Source organism: Sardina pilchardus, chromosome 1 (assembly GCF_963854185.1).
Source record: "Sardina pilchardus chromosome 1, fSarPil1.1, whole genome shotgun sequence".
NCBI lineage: Eukaryota > Metazoa > Chordata > Actinopteri > Clupeiformes > Clupeidae > Sardina > Sardina pilchardus.
The window spans coordinates 14256428-14277697 of record NC_084994.1 but is presented as its reverse complement, the minus strand read 5'-3'; the positions used below and the strand labels follow the sequence as shown (position 1 = coordinate 14277697).

The window sequence follows — 21270 nt, the reverse complement described above, 5'->3', positions numbered from 1 at the left end:
TGGTGGTCCATTCCCCTAACGGGTGTACAGCTGAGGTGGCGCTAGTCCTTACTCCATGGGATGCTCAATCATCCATGGAAATGTGTGGGGGTAAGTTTGATGTCAATGTCTACACATACACCCCCCCCCACCCCCCATAATGTAACAGTAACATCTTTTTTAAAACATTATTTTAGCAAAGCAGATACCAAGATGGCCACCAAGTGATGGGACTTTTTTTTAAGGGTAGGGCCTTGCTCCATGTGGTAGTCAATCGCCATCTATAAGGACTGGGTAGGGCCTTGCTCCATCTCTCTCTCTCCCTCTCCATCTAAACACCAAAGATCCATGTACCCCCCCTTCCCTCTCCCTCTCTCTCTATAAACAACATTATGAGTTAAGGGACAGCAACGCAGATCAGTCCCCCCCCTCTTTCTCCCCTCTCTCTCTCTTCCCCCCTCCCTCCCTCCTTCCCTTTATGTATAAACACTGATCTCTCTCTCTCTCCTTCCCTTCCTCCCTCCTTCCCTTTATGTATAAACACTGATCTCTCTCTCTCTTTCTTCCCTCCCTCCCTCCCTCTCTCTCTCCTTCCCTTCCTCCCTCCTTCCCTCTATGTGTAAACACTGATGTGAGGGGAGGGTCAGTGCTCCAGATCAAAGGAACAGACGCCTGTGGGAGATGAGGAGATGAAAGGTGATTGGTGCGTGCTTGATGGGTAATGACTCACTCTGATTGGCTGACAGGAAGGGCCGGTGGGGGGGATGAGTCACTCTGATTGGCTGACAGGCAGGGCCAGTAGGGGAATGAGTCATTTTGATTGGCCAACAGAAGGCTTGTTGCAGGCAGCTCATTGTTCTCTTACGGTAATCCCTGGCACAGACACGCATGCAGGCTGACACACACACACACACACACACACACACACACACACACACACGCATGCACACTCTCTTTTTCTACTTCTCTCTCCCTCCCTCTCTCACACACACAAACCCAATCACACATTCTCTTGTCCTCTCTTTCTCTCTACTTCTCTCTCTCTCTCACACACACACACACACACACACACACACACACACACACACACCTCACACACACACACACACTAACACACACACACACACACACACACACACACACACACACACACACACACACCTCACACACACACACACAGAGTGAGAGCAAGAGTGCGGTACTGAATCAAGGGTATGGACAGTAGGTGCTACTTCCCCCCATGATTTGTTACTTCAATCAGTTAGCTTTGATCTAAGATCTAACATCTTAAATACATCCATTCTTCTCTTGTCTCCAGATGTGTGGGAAATCAACCCAGACTCAAACACAAACCACAAAAAAAAATATGTAGCACACACAAACTAACTGAGCCAAGAAACCACACTAATGACCACGCAGTGCCTGTGTAGTGTAGAAGAAGTTTAAAAGTGGTGATTCGAACCAGATTATGTTTAACCTATAGACGGTGTGGGCCTCAGTTCTATAAAGAACGAGTCTTCACTATCACTACCCACTTAAACAATCCATGCATAGTTATAGGAACTTCTTGAATTTCCCCTTGGGGATCAATAAAGTATCTATCTATATCTACTGTATCTATCTATCTATCTAGGAAGCAATGGGGATCAATAAAGTTTCTATCTATCTATCTAGCTATCTAGCTATCTATCTGTCTAGGAAGCAATGGGGATCAATAAAGTTTCTATCTATCTATCTATCTATCTAGGAAGCAATGGGGAATTTGGCATCGGTTGCTATAGTGATACTGCTGTTAAGGCTGTAGCTGATTTCTCTGTAGAGGATTTCCTTGATGAATCAATTAGTTGTGTGATTGGTTAAAATATCAGAAAATGCTGGGAAAGTGTTTACCCATAGTCCAAGATGGGCCCGAATCCCAATCTCTCCCCTTATGCACTCACACACTTTGATGTGCGTTTTTGCAAACTTTGTCAGGATTTAGGACTGCAAAATTGTGAAGTGCTTGAGGGTTAGCTCGTAGCCTTTCTGAGTCCTATGTGAACGCCTTACTCAATTCATAGTATTGTGACCTGAAACGAAACTTACGAAAACATTGGTAATAATGTTAAGGGAAACATGTCAGCAGCACGTTTTCTTTTTTTTGTGTCTTCAATTTAATGATTGGTCGCAAGTGCTGTCCCACTCACAAACTTCATCACTTATGACTAATGTTGGGTTCAGGGTTTTGGGATTCGGCCTATATGTTCTATATGTCCTAAAATGGCTTGTTTTGAAAGAGGAATAATAGGAATATTCATGTAGCGCTGTCACAATTTCGGTTTTACATGTAAGTCATCTCGAACTTCGAATTCAAAAGTAGAATCAATGGTGTGGCCACACCCCCGATGTCAGTAAAAAGTAAAAAAAGACTTCAGTCTAACTACAACAAGCTCCTGTTTCGCTGAAATGACGCTGAAATGACCGTTGTGTTCACTCACTCTCGTCAGCTAACATTAAAATGATTATTACTCCTTTAACCTTACATTACATTTGGCTGACACTTTTTACAGTAACCGAAGCTACTTACAACATGGTAAACATGTGAAGCTTTTTAAAGCAATTCTAACAGCAGTGCTACGAGACTCTTAAAAAGGCAGAGTGCAGTAAGAGTAAGTGCATCAATGAGTGCAATTGTCCGGAGGGGAACTGCGGCTGGGAATGTCGGCCTCCTTCTTGTCCCTGTCAAGGTGTTTAACATTAACGTGGCATTGTGGGCAGGATTTAGAACAACGGAGGGACTACAGTGTGGTAATGGGGGAGCAAGTGCTTTTTATTATTATTATTATTATTCTGATGTCTTGATAATGTCCTGACCATTATCGCCTGTAAGCTTGAATGGGATTGAATAATGCTGGGCTTTGTTGAAGGACAATTAGAATTCAACACAAGACATCCTCAGAAAAGGCAATATCACACAATTTATTCCCTGCCAAGGAAACACACACACACACACACACACACACACACACACACACACACACACTTAATGCCCCCCAACATACATACACACAGCACAGAAGAACAGGCACGCACCAACAGACACAGTCAAGCTGAATCATGGCCCACACCGGCCACACCACTAAGCGGGAATTCTGACATAATGCGTTTGTTTTGATATGAAGCAATATTTTCCACTCTGGCCCTCGTTCTAGTCCAAACCTCTTACATGAATCGGAAACTGTCCACGTCAATTCACTGGTCACATCAATAAGCTGGTCACAGGAGCAGGCCTGGAGCCAATAAGTCATTTATTTATTTATATATGTATGTATGTATGTATGTATGTATTTATGTATTGTATTTAATTGTATCTTAATCCCCTCCAACAAATGGACAAGGTTGACATCGTATATATGTGATTTAATGATATACATTCAGTGTAGTCTTCTCATAATCAATAGTCAAAATTCAATGTAACAGAAAAAAAACTTTGGTTTGTATTTATTTATTTATTAATTTATTTATTTACTACTGAATTACTTATTTAAAAGGGACAATGTGCACATCAATTAACATGTTTTGTTTACACTCGGAATGTAAATGTGGCAGAGTTAGCAACAAACTAATCTTCCTGTCTCAGTTTGGAAGCCGTTTCAAAAGTAGTGTTTGCCGAGCCAGCCAGGAGTCGAACCTAGAATCTTCTGATCCGTAGTCAGACGCGTTATCCATTGCGCCACTGGCCCTCACACTTCCCCAATGGTTGTGAGTCAGCCTTTTAACAACACTAACCCTTTTGTACCCGCCCTTTCTCCCCTTCCCGCTCTCGTTCTCTCTCTCTCGCACACACACGTGCACACACACACTCTCTCTCACACACGCACACACTCTCTCTCTCTCCCTCTCTCTCACACACGCACGCACGCACGCACACTCTCTCCCTTCCTCTCTCTCGCACACACACACGCACACTCTCTCCCTTACTCGCTCTCGCACACACACATGCGCGCATGCCCTCACTCTTGGAATGTCTGTGTCTCTCCCTCATACACACGCGCACATACCCTCATTCTCGGAATGTTTGCCTCTCTCTCTCTCTCTCTCTCTCTCTTTCTCTCTCTCACACACACACACACACACACACACACACAAACACATTACCTCACTCGCGGAAGGTCCGTCTCTAACTCTCTCTCTCCCTCCCTCCCTCACTCTTTCTCTCACACATACACACACACACACACAAAACTGTGTATGTCTCTCACAAACACACACACACTGTGTATTTTTCTGCTACACACACAAACACACACACTGTGTATGTCTGTGTCTCTCACAAACACACATGCACATTGTTTGTCTGTTATACACACATACAGTATAGAGACAATATTTGTTATGTCTGTTTTTACCCCCTCACCACACACGCACACGCACACACACACACTAACACACACACACACACACACACACACACACACACACACACACACAAACAGAACCTGGAGCAGCTACAGTGACTCATAGTGGAACAGGGTAATCCCCTGGCATTTCCACACTCTTACAAACACCTTTGCTAACTCTTACACCCTTACACAAACACACACACACACACACACACACACACACACACACACACACACACACACACACACACACACACACACACACACACACACACACACACACACACACACACACACACACACATTTAGGCAGGGGCAGAGTGAAACTTAAAACAACTGGTTTTGACCACAACCCATTAAAACCTCACAGCAGTAATTTTCTGCTTATTTACTAATTGATGTGTTTATGTGAACTTATGTGTACTACAGTTTTTCTCAATCTCTTTAATGCTTCTGTCAACTCTGACATCATGCTTTCAAAACCATTACCACACAGGTCTAAACCCATGGTCTAAATAGAGGCACTCTAGTCAATATGGCTCATTTTGCTTGCAAAAGCCTTTAACATTGTCAAAACATTTAACATGTACAGTAAAAGCAAACGTTGCCTACAAATAACACAACTTGTAGTCAAACGACTGTGTGCTTTTCAACCTCACTGTCATTGGCATGTAAGACCTACAGTAAGCTTTTAGACAAGACACATTTCATAAACTGCAACTTGTCGTTTTTCATCAAAATAGACAGGAAACACCTGGATTTGTCACCAAAAATGTTTCTCTAAATAAGCGTTAGATCTTTGCCTGCAAAATTGAACATTAGCATGAACGGTGTTAGGGTCTCTACAAACGAAAGAAGGAGAAGAGACCCTTTAAAGTGGTGATACGCAGTGCAAACAAATGGTGTGAAAACAAGCAGGAGGCATCATGAGTCGGTCATAAATCGTGGACTTCCGCAAGTAGGCGCCGGGGGGCGTTGTGTGTTGACCTGGTTATGGCCTTCTAATCTGTGACTTTTACGATGTTTTCTAAAAGGAGTGCTTACGAGCCAGCCAGGAGTCGAACCTAGAATCTTCTGATCCGTAGTCAGACGCGTTATCCATTGCGCCACTGGCCCCCACACGCTACACTCCAGAGGGGCCCCACAGTGTAACAATGAGGAGTTTTGAGAACAATCGGGAGTTAGAAGTTAGAACCCGTCAGTGAACAATACACCGTCCCAGCATGCTTCTGGGGGTCCTCCTCCCCCACTGGTGCTCACTTGCACTCCTTTACAAACCTAACCAGCTAAAACGTTCAGTTACTTGGCAACAACTGTTACACTGAAAGAAAAGTGACACCTTACCAAGTGTTATAATCTGATATGAAAAATTCTTGGTATAAAGAGACTAACTTTGAGCTTTCTCATAAAATCATCAAACTTAATTTAAGAAGGAGTTTGATTTATTTTAAGACGTCTCATTCTGAAAACAAGCTAAATTGTCTGCCAGTGCGTTTGGCAAATTTGTCCTAAAAACAAGCACATTTGTCTGCCAGTGCGTGGAGTAAATTCGTCTTGATATTTAATTTGTATTTAATTGATCTTAATATGAGATTAATAACACTGATTTTTGCAATCTTACTAAACTCACTAATCTTATACTACGATCAACATCTAGTTGGTATTGTTTTTAATACGAACAGTTAATTCTGTGTTAAAAATAAGACAGCCTACTTATTAAGTTAAGGTCAAGACGGATTTGTTTAACACACAGGCACTTTGGAGATGTGTACCAACTGCCACTTCAGACACCATTCAGAAGAATAATGGAGTGTGTAAACTCATTGGATTATCAAAGACCCGGTACTCGGTGTTCAACCAAGCTGACGATTTGTGGTAGAACTTCCACGGGTGCTCCCTGAACTTCCTCTTGCAAACAACTTAATGACTGACTCGGGCGGACAATAGACAATAGACACTGGAATGTGGCAAGAGCCAGCAGCCACTTTTAGAAAATAGACTCCTTGTTTCCGCCCGGTTTCGAACCGGGGACCTTTCGCGTGTGAGGCGAACGTGATAACCACTACACTACGGAAACTTCCATGCCACATCACTAGGTATGTCGCCATGGAAACAGCTTTCAACTTGTCACAGTTCACTCAACGGAGGCACTAAAAACAACAGAGTAAGAACTAGAAAATGTCTCCTGACAAGGGTGTAAGAACTACAAAGTGTCTCTTGCGTGCAGAGAACACCTGACATAACCCTTGACCCCGGAGCGGAGCGTTCCGATCACACAGAATGGGAGGAGGGAGAGCTAACTAGACCCTGGCGCTTTTCCAAACCGAACCCTACACTCTCTCTACCCACTGGGGGAACATTTGTGTTCAACGAAAACTTCATGTGTCATAGCCACTAAACAACGAAAACTTCATGTGTGATAGCTACTACACAACGAAAACTTCATGTGTGATAGCCACTAAACAACGAAAACTTCATGTGTGATAGCTACTACACAACGAAAACTTCATGTGTGATAGCCACTAAACAACGAAAACTTCATGTGTGATAGCTACTACACAACGAAAATTTCATGTGTGATAGCCACTAAACAACGAAAACTTCATGTGTGATAGCTACTACACAACGAAAACTTCATGTGTGATAACCACTACCCAATGAAAACATCATGTGTCATAACCACTACCCAACAATAGACCTTAGGCCGTGCAAACGTAATCTTGTCACAATTCATGTAAGAATTTGCTTTGGACAAAGGTGTCTCCCAAATAAGCATTACCATGTAAGACATATTGATTATATATCTCTTCAAACAGCCCAGTTTAGGTAACTCTGTTGTCTGGTTTGGAAGACATTAATTCATAATAATAAACTGAAACAGTTGGATCAAAGAGGTTACCAAAAGACATTTTTGCAAAGGATACAAACACACACAAATACACAAACACATACACACACAGCCACACGGACACGGAAAATGAGGCAATATTTTCCATTGTACCACAGTGTCTTTATTTGTGAGTCACATATGAGCCATTAAATATGATGTACTAATTGTGACAACGCATAATCTAAAGAGCGGGTTGAAGCGTGTTATCCATTGCATCACTGACTAAACTCAGTCATGGAGGAGCCCCACAGGGAAGAAATGGAGTAGCTGAGACTACATAGATTTCAAAGCATGGTGCTGCCGCCTAGTTAATTTAGCCACCACCTCCCTCTCTCTCTCACTCACACACATATTATTTGATATTTCTCCCAAAAGCAACCTGTTGTTTCCGCCCGGTTTCGAACCGGGGACCTTTCGCGTGTGAGGCGAACGTGATAACCACTACACTACGGAAACCTGCACATCATCTCAGCAGGGGGTCGTACAGATGGACACAGTTAACACCTTGTCCCAGTGACAAGCCAATGTACAATACTTGGTTGTCTGTTCACATAGTTGGTAAAATTTTTTTTATCTAAAACAAAATGATAATCCAAGAAAAAATAATCTAATGGGTTATTTTAACAGATAATATGGAACGTTTGAATCCATACTACCAATACACACTCGCATATTTATCTTGATCTTCATCTACATACACTTTATATACGTACACTATATCCTTATCTTTCACCTCTCATATCCACACACCAGTAATGAGATGTGTTATAAAGTGATGAAAGAGTACTGCATTCATTCCTTCGAAAAAACTGCTGTTTCCGCCCGGTCTCGAACCGGGGACCTTTCGCGTGTTAGGCGAACGTGATAACCACTACACTACGGAAACTTCCATGTCTTACAAAAATCACCATGGCAAGAGTAACTTGTACCAATTCATACTACGTTGCAAATGTTAGTATACTGATCCCGATTGTGCTTTACAGCACTAACCCATTCACTCGCTAATGCACTATCAGCCCAGGGCCCCACAATGCATGAAACAAATGTTGTGAAGCACATGGTTTACGCCAGTGGTCCCCAAACGACGGCCCGCCACCTTATTTTGGGTGCCCCCCCCAAAAAAAAACATATCAGAGGTATATAGCATCAGGCCCGCACAGGACTACAACACCGTCAAACTATAACCTATAAACTATAACCTCAACTATAACCTGTAATTTCCCCCATTCATTCTCTATGGCGAGTCTTAACAGTAATACCTTTTTCGTCCACTGGTGGTTGTTTTGGCGCTGTTTCGAGTAAGCCATTGAAAATGGAATGAAATGTAGGCCCAACTTCAAACAATGTAAGACAGGCCTATGCTGACTACGTCAGTGCTCAAAGTATTCTAAAAGTGTATCAATTAATTGTTAATAGACCTGACCTCTATTGAATTCATATTTCTGGAACTTTCTGGGATAATTATTTTTATTTTTTATTCACTTTTAAAAATGTCTATACAAAGACAGCAGAGTTCAAAGCGTAAAAGTTAGAATGGAGGTCATTTCAGCTCTTCATAAAACTCTCATAGTTTGAGAACTTTAAATCACCATACAAATTATGTTATTTGTAGGATATTGGCTTGTTGCAACGACACAGAGTTCAGAGTTCACAAAATCTTAATAAAATATTTTGGGAATGCTGAGGTCTATTAGTATTATTTAATGAGCTACAGTATTTCCATGATGTTAAATTACATTTCATATTGATATGGCATATACAATATATACAATGGAGGGCCTATTAGATTGTGATAGCCTGTGATAAAATGCAATGGATTTATATTCTAAAGTAATGTACCAATTGTAAAGATACATTATCCAAAGAGCAGGACTATACGCGTTATCCAGTGCACCACTGGCTCTGACATCTGACAAAGCGCACTCATGGAGCAGCCCACCGGAGATATCAGTTATCAGTTTACCAGGCATTTTACCACCACCCCCAAGTCTCACCTAGTGAGTTTAGTATGCCTCTCTCTGGATTCCTGAGTATTTGGGGTATGTTGTATGACATTCCTTCCAAAAGCCAGCCAACTGTTTCCGCCCGGTTTCGAACCGGGGACCTTTCGCGTGTGAGGCGAACGTGATAACCACTACACTACGGAAACTGCCATACCATCATCTATGGTTATGTCATTATATATGGACACAGCTCACACCTTGTCCCGGTCACAACCCAATGTACAATACTTTGTTGTCTGTTCACACAATCCAAGACAAAATAATTATCCAAGACAAGGTAATCCAATGGGTTAGCTAAAGAGAGGGCATGGAGAGTATGTTGAATCCATACAACCAACGCACACAAACACACTATATCTTTATCTTTCTCTACGTACACTATATCCTTATCTTCACCTCTCATATCCACAGACCAGTAATCAGATGTGTTGTAAAGTGATGACAGGGTTCTGCATTCATTCGTTCCAGAAAAAAAACTCCTGTTTCCGCCCGGTCTCGAACCGGGGACCTTTCGCGTGTTAGGCGAACGTGATAACCACTACACTACGGAAACTTCCATGCCTTCACTATGTCACCATGGCAACAGTAACTTGGACCAATTCATACTACATTGCACCTGGCATCTGATTGTCATTCACACTTTGTGCACAGTCACTAACGAGCACAAGCTTGATGGGAGGGTGCTCGTGGTGTTGGGGGAGGGGCATAAGAGTTGTGAAAATTCAAAATGTTGGCCAAGTCCCCTCAATCTGCAAGACTTGCTGACTGCAGCTTTAATGTGAAAATCTTGCATAGTGTATCTTTAAGTACAGGTATGCTTAAATAATGTAGTATGTTGTCTTATATATTTGGAGGTCCATTATTAAGAGTGGCTTCAAGTCCCAGTAAAAACGAATACCTCATTGCCCACTTAAAGCAGAATAAAAAATGGATTTGCTCTCGGGGTCCCCCTACAGTTGAGAAGTGTAATAACACAGAAAGTTGCTGGGTTGGTAATCCTATAGGGGGCTGCAGAAGTGCTGTTTGTCATGATATGAGGTTATGTGTCATTAAAATGATTCTGGAAATGTTATGTTAAGGTAAAAAAAAAACTCTTAATGGGTGCAGCCATCTTGGAAATTCGAACTTGGGGTACCACATGGGTAGCCTGACTCCGTCCTGACTACACACTTCCGCTCAATTTAATTTCTCTTCACTACTCCGTCTGGGATACCTTGATCCAGTTTTGTTTGTTTTGTCAAGTGCACCTCTGCCCAATCAGCGAACAGGAGGCGTTCCCAAGAGTGATTACATTTAAGTTTCAAGCCTATCGTTATCGTTGTCATACATTATTAGTGATTGAACTCCTATCAATTCAAACTTCAGACAAGCGTCCACAAACCAGGAAATAAATGTTTGCCAATGGATCTAGGTCAGACTCTCTGCGAAGAAGAGTCTCCAGGCTACCACACTGATTGACCGAGCAGACGAGTCCATATGGGCTGAGTATCTTTAAAAAGTTTTTATTTCAACATCCTAACGTAAACATTATTTGTTCGTTTGTTTTACAGCCAGCAAGATGAAGGTCAAATTGATATTTCCAGGCAATGTCAAGGTGAAAAACTCAGTATTAGCGCTTTATCCAGCCCTAACTGTTGGCCTTTGCTAGCTTCATCAAACTTTGCTAACTCAGTTGTTGTTACAAGTGTGTGCAATTCCGGTCACCAGCCGATCTATCGGTGCATCTCTAATCCTAACACAAACAATTATTTGTTTGTTTTGCAGCCAGCAAGATGAAGGTCAAATTGATATATCCAGGCAAGGTGAAGGTGACCTTTAGGAGAGGACCAACAGGCTATCTGTGGCAAGATCCGTCAGAGGGTGAAGGACAATCCAGACCTCTAGGACAAGTCTGCACCTCAGAGGGAAGAAAGGGTAAAGAACATTGCCCGTTCCATTGTCTTCATGAGAGGGGGAGATGTGTCCGACAGACAGGAGGTGCTCGGCGAGTATATCCTGCGGTTCGGGAGATATAAGGGAAAGTCAGTCCGGTGGCTACAGGAAAATGACTTCACGGTGTACCTGATCAAGAAGGTTGACGAGGAGGTGAGAGCAGTTCATAGCAGGGGAAGGTCAAGTTGATATTTCCAGGCAAGGTCAAGGTGGCCTTTAGGAGAGGACCAACAGGCTATCTGCAGCAAGATCCGTCAGAGGAAGCCAAGAGGGTGAAGGACAATCCTGATCTCCAGGACAAGTCTGCACCTCAGAGGGAAGAAAGGGTAAAGAACATTGCCCGATCCATTGTCTTCATGAGAGGGGGAGATGTGTCCGACAGACAGGAGGTGCGCGGCGAGTATATCTTGCAGTTCGGGAAATATAAGGGAACGTCATTCCGCTGGCTACTGGAAAATGACGTCGGCTACACGGTGTACCTGACCAAGAAGGTTGAGGAGGAGGAGAGAGCTGGACAGTTCAGAGCCGAGGATCCCAAGAAGGATAGCCTGCTATCATTTCTTGAGTATAGCAGAAGCTTCAAGGAGATCGAAGACCTTCTGAAGTATCTTGCTGAGAGATCTGTGGCACCACCAGCACTGAATGATGCTGACAACCTGGTTGGTTTTGGCATTCGTGCGAAGAAGACTTGGGGGGATGTTTGGGACAGCAGAGCTGATGGGTATGCTGCATTCATCCTCCAGAAAGAGTGTGTGCCAGGCAGCAAAATGGATCGGTCTGAAGCTTGCTCAGAAAGACAGACAGCTTCAGAGTGGTCCTGACAAACCTGCTTCCTCCGGCCTTGCATCATCTGCCTGTCATCATCTAGGTTTGTTGACAATGTAATTCAGTATTTAGTCAAATTAAAATGTTGAAATGTGTAACCTCACATCTTTGCTTTTGTGCTTTGTTTCACAGAGATGGATGATGATGAAGAAGGAGAGAATGATGGTGTCTATATCTCCATCCAAACTCCAAGGCCAACTGAGTAAGAAATCACTCGCACTCGCACACACACATACACACACACAGTGGTTGACGATATTTATAATTCTGATCTTTGCCATTGCTTTTTTTTCTATTGAAGTGGAGGGAGGCAACACCTCCGCCGGTCTCTGCCGCATCTGCTGCACCCTCAGCAGCAGACTCTTCGTGGAGGCCTCTGCTGATCCACCACTCCAGAGCTATGACCAGGAAGTGAGCCGGAGGAACAGCTGTCACCTGATGCTGAGAATGTGTATGAAAACTGAGATGGAAGCATTGGGACTGTGGCCAGGCTCTCGACCAGTGAGACATCTAATGAACATGCTCTCCTTGTGCACATTTGGCTTACTCGTCCACTGTTCAGAATGTCCTGGATGGAGACAGTGGATTGTATGGACAGTGAACCATCACAGGGGCAATGAGAACAACAACTCCTGCTCCCTTTGGTGGGTACTATGTGGATGGCTGGAACTGAGTGACCGTTTCAGCTCAGTATCTGGTTGACTGCCTCATTCAGGAGTACCACAGGCAGGAAGACACCCTCACTCTGCTGCTGCAAGGCACTTTTGGACAGGTCTTAAGGGCTGATCACACCCATAAGGTGGCCCGAAAGGTGGTGCTGGCATCAGGCACAATGTCATCCAATGCAGTCATGAATGAGAACTGGATGATCTTGTCATGGATGATGCTGCAGTCAGAGAGTGACAAATCCATCAAACCCATGTACGCTGGGCTGTCCCGCCGTTACATTTCGGCAGGACTTCCCAACGCGAAGTACCAGTGGGTTGACAGGTAAGAGCCAACAGCCACATTTGACTTTCAAGTTATTTCTGTTTGTGTAGTGACACTAAATTAAGCAAATCACCTGCATGCTTGTATTACATGACTTCTCTTTGCGTGTGAACAGGGATTGTTGTATTAAAAACATTGTTGTTTTAGACTTTTTGAACGAAAGGGTTGATAGTTGGTGCTTTTACGATACGTCTGTCACTGTAAGGCTTGTAATTTCATGCATTTGCCTTTGGCAAAAGCCCCAGCAGCAGTGGAGTGGCAATCGGGATTCGTTATTTGTAAAAGTGTTTACTTCGACTGTTATTTACTTCGACTGGACTGTGCGATCGCAGCCTTACTTTCACTTTCCGCTGCCCTCATAGTCGGCAAGCGAGTAGCCCAATAAGGTGGGATGTGTATGAGTTTGGTACAGACTGGGCTAGTTAAGATTTTAGATGAGTGACCGCGATATAATCTTGAGTAACTTTTTTGCTAGGCCCAGCGAAGGCTAGCAATGTGTAATATACCGCTGGTTAGTGTACAAGTTAGGGATGGCGAAAACTACAAATTTTCTTGACCGACCACCGAGCCTCATTAGCTGGTTGAAACTGGTTAACTGATTCGTTTAAAATATGGTACGCTATTTGAAATAACAGCCACGCAATTTCGCAACTCTGTCGCATCTCTCTGTCCCCTGCTCACACGCAGCCCCGGCGCCGTCCTTTCACTCACGTCACATTTTTTAAAGTCCCCTACAGCGCGAATCATGAGTCCCACAAACCAAGGAGCTTGCAAGTAAGTGGAGGACAAATGGCTCCTTCGTTTCAAAATAGTTTGGGTACAAGGTGATCGCGTTGCAAATAAAGGCTTTTGTCTAGCGTTAGAAGCTAATTTGAAAAAGAAATTGCCGTGGCTCACTTAAGATTAGAAAATGACAGCTCCGAAGAGACGCAGCTTAGTTTGAGGAAGTGCTAACAATAATAAAGAAATATGATTACCTTATTTGTTACCATTGATGACCCTTCCTGAAATGTATATGTAATGTATTTACAAATCTAAGCCCATCTTATGCGGAAAGTTGCCTAATAGACTGCAACACGAGCAAACCAATGGATAAACAGGCACCTCCAGATTGCATAAGACGCGTCAGCCAAGACAGAGCGCTCAAACCTCGTGCCAAATGTTTTTATTGGTTTATTAAGTAGGCTAGCCTAGCCAAGCAGGCGAGTTATGAAAAATTGAGTGTGAGGTATAATTTGCTAACACAAAAAAAAGATCTTGGAATGAGATGGCTAGCTGTAGTAGCGCTTAGTCCACTGTCTATAATAGCCTAATTTAGAGATTGTGTTTTTTTTTTTTTTTTTTTTTTTAACCGACTAGCGAAAACTTTGATCGGTTAACGTGGATACGGTCAACCATCGGTCAAACAGTCACCGGTTAACATCCCTAGTACAAGTAGGTTTTCAGATTTGCTGTCTATCGGTCTTTCGCAAGGATTTTCTTGGAGCAGAGCTTCCGCATAGTAGCCTAGTCAGTATGTCTCTTAGCTGTCCACTTTCATCAGGCCATATATAGCCTATATGATATATAATATTTTTATTCAGAAAATGATACATTTATTTGGTAATTATGGTATTTGGTAATTACCCCCCCCCCCCCCCCTCCATGACAATGTTTTACTGTACACATCGTCATATGCCAATTAAAGGGACATCACCCAATCCTAAAAGACACATTATCTAAAGAGCAGGTTGATACGCATTATCCGGTGCACCACTGGCTCTGACATCTGACAAAGCTCACCCATGGAGCAGCCCAACGAAGATATCCATGTACCAGGCATTTTACCACCACCCCGAGTCTGAACGAGGGAGTTTAGTATGCCTCTTTCTGGATTCCTGAGTATCTGGAGGACGTTGTATGACATTGCTTCCAAAAGCCAGCCAACTGTTTCCGCCCGGTTTCGAACCGGGGGACCTTTCGCGTGTGAGGCGAACGTGATAACCACTACACTACGGAAACTGCCATACCATCCTTCATGGTTATGTTATTATATATGGACACAGCTCACACCTTGTCCCGGTCACATCCCAATGTACAATACTTTGTTGTCTGTTCACATAATTGATAAAACAATAATCCAAGACAAAATAATTATCCAAGACAAAGTAATCCAATGGGTTAGCTAAAGAGAGGGCATGGAGAGTATGTTGAATCCATACAACCAACACACACAAACACACTATATCTTTATCTTTCTTTACGTATACTATATCGTTATCTTTCACCTCTCATATCCACACACCAGTAATCAGATGTGTTATAAAGTGATGACAGGGTACTGCATTCATTTGTTCCAGGAAAAAAAAACCCTTGTTTCCGCCCGGTCTCGAACCGGGGACCTTTCGCGTGTTAGGCGAACGTGATAACCACTACACTACGGAAACTTCCATGCCTTGATTATGTCACCATGGCAACAGTAACTTGTACCAATTCATACTACATTGCACCTGACATCTGATTGTCATTCAAACTTTGTGCACAGTCACTAACGAGCACAAACTCGATGGGAGGGTGCTCGTGGTGTTGGGATGAGAGTAGTGAAAATTCAAAATTTTGGCCAAGTCCCCTCAATCTGCAAGACTTGCTGACTGCAGCTTTAAAGGTATACTATGCAAAGTTTTTCAGTTAATCAATTCGTTTCATACTGTTATATGATTAAATGAGTCAATACCGGTCGAAAAACTATGTTTTTTTCGGCCGCCCTAGTGGTCTATAGCCGTAGAACCACACTTGCAACTTCAGGAATCCTCGGGCACGCACCCATGGACCAGGAAGTCTCATGTGAAGTCTCGATCATGCTCATGAAAAGGCAGACTGACCGATTGAGGACTTTTGTAAAATATACACGCTAAAGCTCGGGGGAAGCTCTGGGGAAGCTCTGCAGAGAAATATGCAAGCATAAAACGAGAGAAAACGAAAAGCCAAAGCGAAACCGGCGTTGCAATCGCCAATCCTGCATAGTTTACCTTTAATGTGAAAATCTTGCATAGTGTACATAGTGTTAAGTACATGCTTAAATAATGTAATAAGTTGTCTTATATATTTGGAGGTCCATTATTAAGAGTGTATTCACCATCCTAACGTAAACATTTGTATGTTTGTTTTACAGCCAGCAAGATGAAGGTCAAATTGATATTTCCAGGCAATGTCAAGGTGAAAAACTCAGTGTTAGCGCTTTATCCAGCCCTAACTGTTGGCCTTTGCTAGCTTCATCAAACTTTGCTAACTTGGCTGTGTGATGTTGTTACAAGTGTGTGCAATTCCGGTCACCAGCCGATCTATCGGTGCATCTCTAATCCTAACACAAACAATTGTTTGTTTGTTTTGCAGCCAGCAAGATGAAGGTCAAATGGATATTTCCAGGCAAGGTGAAGGTGACCTTTAGGAGAGGACCAACAGGCTATCTGCGGTCAAGATCCGTCAGAGGGTGAAGGACAATCCTGACCTCTAGGACAAGTCTGGACCTCAGAGGGAAGAAAGGTTGAAGGACAATGCCCGTCCCATTGTTTTTATGAGAGGGGGAGATGTGGCTGACAGACAGAAGGTGTTCGGCGAGTATATCCTACAGTTTGGGAGATATAAGGGAAAGTCAGTCCGGTGGCTACAGGAAAATGACTACACGGTGTACCTGATCAAGAAGGTTGACGAGGAGGTGAGAGCAGTTCATAGCAGAGGAAGGTCAAGTTGATATTTCCAGGCAAGGTCAAGGTGGCCTTTAGGAGACGACCAATAGGCTATCTGCGGCAAGATCCGTCAGAGGAAGCCAAGAGGCTGAAGGACAATCCTGACCTCCAGGACAAGTGTGCTCCTCAGAGGGAAGAGAGGGTGAAGGACAATGCCCGTTCCATTGTCTTCATGGGAGGGGGAGATGTGTCCGACAGACAGGAGGTGCTCGGAGAGTATATCTTGCAATTCGGCAAGTATAAGGGGAAGTCATTCCGGTGGCTACTGGACAATGACGTCGGCTACACGGTGTACCTGACCAAGAAGGTTGAGGAGGAGGAGAGAGCTGGACAGTTCAGAGCCGAGGATCCCAAGAAGGATAGCCTGCTGTCATTTCTTGAGTATAGCAGAAGCTTCAAGGAGATCGAAGACCTTCTGAAGTATCTTGCTGAGAGATCTGTGGCACGACCAGCACTGAATGATGCTGACAACCTGGTTGGTTTTGGCATTCGTGCGAAGAAGACTTGGGGGGATGTTTGGGACAGCAGAGCTGATGGGTACGCTGCATTCATCATCCAGAAAGGGTGTGTGCCAGGCAGCAAAATGGATCGGCTGAAGCATTACCTTGCTCAGAGAGAGAGACAGCTTCAGAGTGGTCCTGATAAACCTGCTTCCTCCGGCCTTGCGTCATCTGCCTGTCATCATCCAGGTTTGTTGACAATGTAATTTAGTATTCAGTCAAATTAAAATGTGTAAATGTGTAACCTCACATCTTTGCTTTTGTGCTTTGTTTCACAGAAATGGATGATGATGAAGAGTTGGAGAGAATGATGATGTCTATATCCCCATCCAAACTCCAAGGCCAACTTAGTAAGAAATCACTCTCACATGCTCAAACACAGAGGTTGACGATATTTATAATTCTTTGCTATTGTTTTTTTTTTCTATTGAAGGGGAGGAAGGCAGAACCCCCGTTGGTCTCTGCCGCATCTGCTGCACCCTCAGCAGCAGACTCTTTGCGGAGGCCTCTGCTGATCCACCACTCCAGAGCTATGACCAGGAAGTGAGCCGGAGGAACATCTAATGGACATGCTCTCCTTGTGGCGCTACCCACCTCAGCCTGAGCTTATTGATAGTGTCTGTGAACTGCCATCACCAAAGTTCTTCCAGCTTCACCCTTTCTTTTATATGGAAGCCGGAGCACACCATCATGGAAATAGTGAAGAACACCTGCACCCTGCCATGCTTGTGCGGCTGTCCGAATCCCCATGTGGTGCCATCTGGAGTTGGACGACCACGTGTCATCATCGGTACGAGTGGCCAGTACTATATACTGGCCTCTCGGCTCAGTTGCAGAGCCTGTAAGATGTACTGGTTTGCTGACAAACCGAAGTGGGTGGACATGCTGCCAAGTCGCTTCAGCCACATCTTGCCAGCTTTTCTGACACAAAAAAAGGCCATACGTAAGACTGTGTTGGACGAGCTGCGCCACTCAACGACATGGCCAATCAGTTCCGGTATGAGTGCGCGCATTTGGCTTACTTGTCCACTGTTGATGTCCTGGGCAATGAGATCAACAACAGCTCCTGCTCCCTTTGGTGGTAATGGTGATGTGGATATTTTGATATTGCAAGGCTATATTCATTTTAATTTGGTTTGTTATTTATATATTTATTTTATTGCCATTACCAGTTTTGTTTTCCCTGTTTTCATACAGAAGTTTGATTGTTTAATATTGGATATGAAAAGAAGGAAATGGTTCTTCCATAATACTGCACTTTAGATGTGTGTGAACTTCTCACACCAGGAGTAATTTCTACAGTTCTATTTTTATAGTGATAGTGATTATCTGTTAAAAAAATATGTTGTATTAAAGAAAAGATGTGTGTGAACTTCTCACACCAGGAGTAATTTATTTTATACAGTTAGTTTTTTTTATATAGTGATAGTGATTATCTGTTGACAAAAATGTTGTATTAAAGAAAAGATATGTGTGAACTTCTCACACCAGGAGCAATTTATACAGTTCTATTTTAATAGTGATTCTCTGCTCAAAAAAAAATTCTATTTAAGAAAACATGAAAAAAAAAAAAAAAAATTGTGTGTGCTGTTAAGTGTTTAGAAAGAATGAAATCGGAATCGGCTAAAATCGGTATCGGCAGGTCAAACTCGATGAAAAATCGAGCAAAAAATTGCAATCGGTGCATCTCTTCCATATACGTAAGACTGTGTTGCGCCGCTCCGGAAAGTCTCCCCATGACATGGCCAATCAGTTCCGGTATGAGTGCGCGCATTTGGCTTACTTGTCCACTGTTAATGTCCACTGTTGATGTCCTGGGCAATGAGATCAACAACAGCTCCTGCTCCCTTTGGTGGGTACGGTGATGTGGATGGCTGGAATGGAGTGACCGTTTCAGCTCAGTATCTGGTTGACTGCCTCATTCAGGAGTACCAAAGGCAGGAAGACACCCTCACTCTGCTGCTGCAAGGCACTTTTGGACAGGCCTTAAAGGCCGTATTGCTGGTTAATTTTGCAACAAATTTGCATTATTAGCTTGTTGGTACTACACATTCAAACTGTTATCCATTGTATTTAATGTTGTTGGGTGTCACAAAACGGAATATAATACGCAAAAGTATACTATTTTACAGAGGTTTGCAATGATTCTTCTTTCCCCCTCAATGCATTCTATTACGTCACATTGGGGGGACCACGGAACAAGCCCCCATTGAGACCATTGAGATTGACACGAGAGAGAAGTAAAGAGAAACGGGCAAGACAGTGAAAAGTGAACAGTAAAAAGTGCACATTATAGATAAATACATAGATATATATAGATATCCTAGATAGATACAGTATATAGACATATAGATAGATAAATCATGTCAAATTTGCTGGTCGGGGGTGGCCTGGACCAGCAACCAAAACGCACTCACGTCCCTATATGCATCACAAGAACAGCAGCTTACTTTCTCCCTCTCTTGGTAAACGATACCCTGACAGTGTCAATGACAATCAGGAGGAGTAGTTATTGCAAATAACTCATTGGCTGCCAGCGATTTTCAGTGCAGAGCGCTCCATACTGCCAGACGTTTTACAGCATTTTGACTGTTTTTCCAAGATCCACCGAACGGTGAGCTTTATGACTATGTAAACACCGAAGGTACCAAATGAAAGAGTAGACTCTCTTCTTTCACCAGGAAAAAACGGCATGTTTCTATCGTTTTCCGTTCTTTAGTAATCGTCAGTAGAACATGGGTTAGTTTTGCTAAAAACACCTGTTTTTGACCAAAACATGGAGAAAACGATCTTTTTGTGAAAATCAACTTTTTAACGTTAGCGTTTCAGTAGTATGTCAACCACGATTGCACTGTTATCTCGTCAGTCTCGTCAAGGTTGCTAGGGACTCTGATGGTCGCTAAAGACTCTGAACAGGATGCTAGACTTAGCAAGCTAGCACTAGCAAGGTTGTTGTTAGTCTATATCGCAATATCCAATGTAAATGGATCATACCGTTCACGTGTTTTCCATCCTTGATGTAAGAAGTAAGCATATTTATTCCCTGCATCGCGTGCAAACTAGATCCACTGTGGTCGATCTTCAGTGTGTTTGCTAGTTGTCTCTGCATGACTTGTGCACTCTAGGCAGATACTAATGATCCAAATGGCACTGTTGCCATCTAGAGGTTCGGATCGCTAGTGCAGTCTGTTTACAAGCCTGAAACTCTGCCAGATCGTTCCCAAGCCCACCCAGGAGCCCTCCCCATTGAAAACGGCAATGGCAGTCAACGTATGTGTCTAAATTGACGTTTAAAGACGTCAATGGCAGTTAATGAGATAATCACCCTGAAGACATGATCAGCCTATTTGGCAGCGGCTACGTTTGCAACAGGGGGATTCACAGGTGCCACTGGCAGCCCAAAGCTAGAAAAATGCTTTATATTTCTAGATCTTCTGGCTAAGTTTACTGTACTTATCCAAACTAACAACATCACCACTGTCACTAGATATAAAGCAAACGTTGACTTTCACTCGGTGCTATTCACTGACTGTAAAAAAGTGTCATGATATTATTAGTATGCACTGCCGTTTGTAGACTAGCTTGACTTGCTAGCTCGATGTGTTAGCGACACGATAACTCCACTCATTCCGCTTTGACTATGCTACCTTTCACTGCTTTCACGTCTGCCAGGTTCAAAACTGTCTTCATAACAGCAGTTACAATCAGTGTTGGGCAAGTTACTTCAACAACGTAATACATTATGTATTTTGTTACTGTCATTTCAAAGTAATGTGTTACACTACAATATTGCTGTCTCTGAATTGTAAAGCATTACACTACTACTGCATTACTTTTGAGTATCCTTCATACAGTATAAACTTTAATATATATATATATATATATACTGTATATTATGTAGTTTATTATGCTCAATCCAGCTCAATCATAGGCAGAATTTTTTGAAACCGACAAAGGGTTTAAGTCTGATAACTTGCACTAGAGATACGGTAGCCTAACTTTAGGCCTAGCTTACTCATTAAAATCAGTGCCCACTTTATGTGA

The 21270-nt window shown here is 43.1% G+C and overlaps 1 protein-coding gene and 9 non-coding genes across 10 annotated transcripts in view; all 10 read right to left on the bottom strand.

The window, feature by feature from the left end:
• Positions 1-21270, bottom strand: part of si:ch73-173h19.3 (uncharacterized protein LOC563864 homolog) — a 51185-nt gene that overhangs the window by 8628 nt on the left and 21287 nt on the right. The gene's annotated exons all lie outside the window — the stretch shown is intronic.
• On the bottom strand, positions 3629-3701 carry trnar-acg (transfer RNA arginine (anticodon ACG)). Its single transcript has one exon. It is a non-coding gene; the product is annotated as a tRNA-Arg (tRNA).
• Positions 5405-5477, bottom strand: trnar-acg (transfer RNA arginine (anticodon ACG)). Its single transcript has one exon. It is a non-coding gene; the product is annotated as a tRNA-Arg (tRNA).
• Positions 6366-6438, bottom strand: trnav-cac (transfer RNA valine (anticodon CAC)). The gene has a single exon. It is a non-coding gene; the product is annotated as a tRNA-Val (tRNA).
• trnav-cac (transfer RNA valine (anticodon CAC)) lies at positions 7635-7707 on the bottom strand. Its single transcript has one exon. It is a non-coding gene; the product is annotated as a tRNA-Val (tRNA).
• On the bottom strand, positions 8065-8137 carry trnav-aac (transfer RNA valine (anticodon AAC)). Its single transcript has one exon. It is a non-coding gene; the product is annotated as a tRNA-Val (tRNA).
• On the bottom strand, positions 9328-9400 carry trnav-cac (transfer RNA valine (anticodon CAC)). The gene has a single exon. It is a non-coding gene; the product is annotated as a tRNA-Val (tRNA).
• trnav-aac (transfer RNA valine (anticodon AAC)) lies at positions 9735-9807 on the bottom strand. Its single transcript has one exon. It is a non-coding gene; the product is annotated as a tRNA-Val (tRNA).
• On the bottom strand, positions 14929-15002 carry trnav-cac (transfer RNA valine (anticodon CAC)). Its single transcript has one exon. It is a non-coding gene; the product is annotated as a tRNA-Val (tRNA).
• On the bottom strand, positions 15355-15427 carry trnav-aac (transfer RNA valine (anticodon AAC)). Its single transcript has one exon. It is a non-coding gene; the product is annotated as a tRNA-Val (tRNA).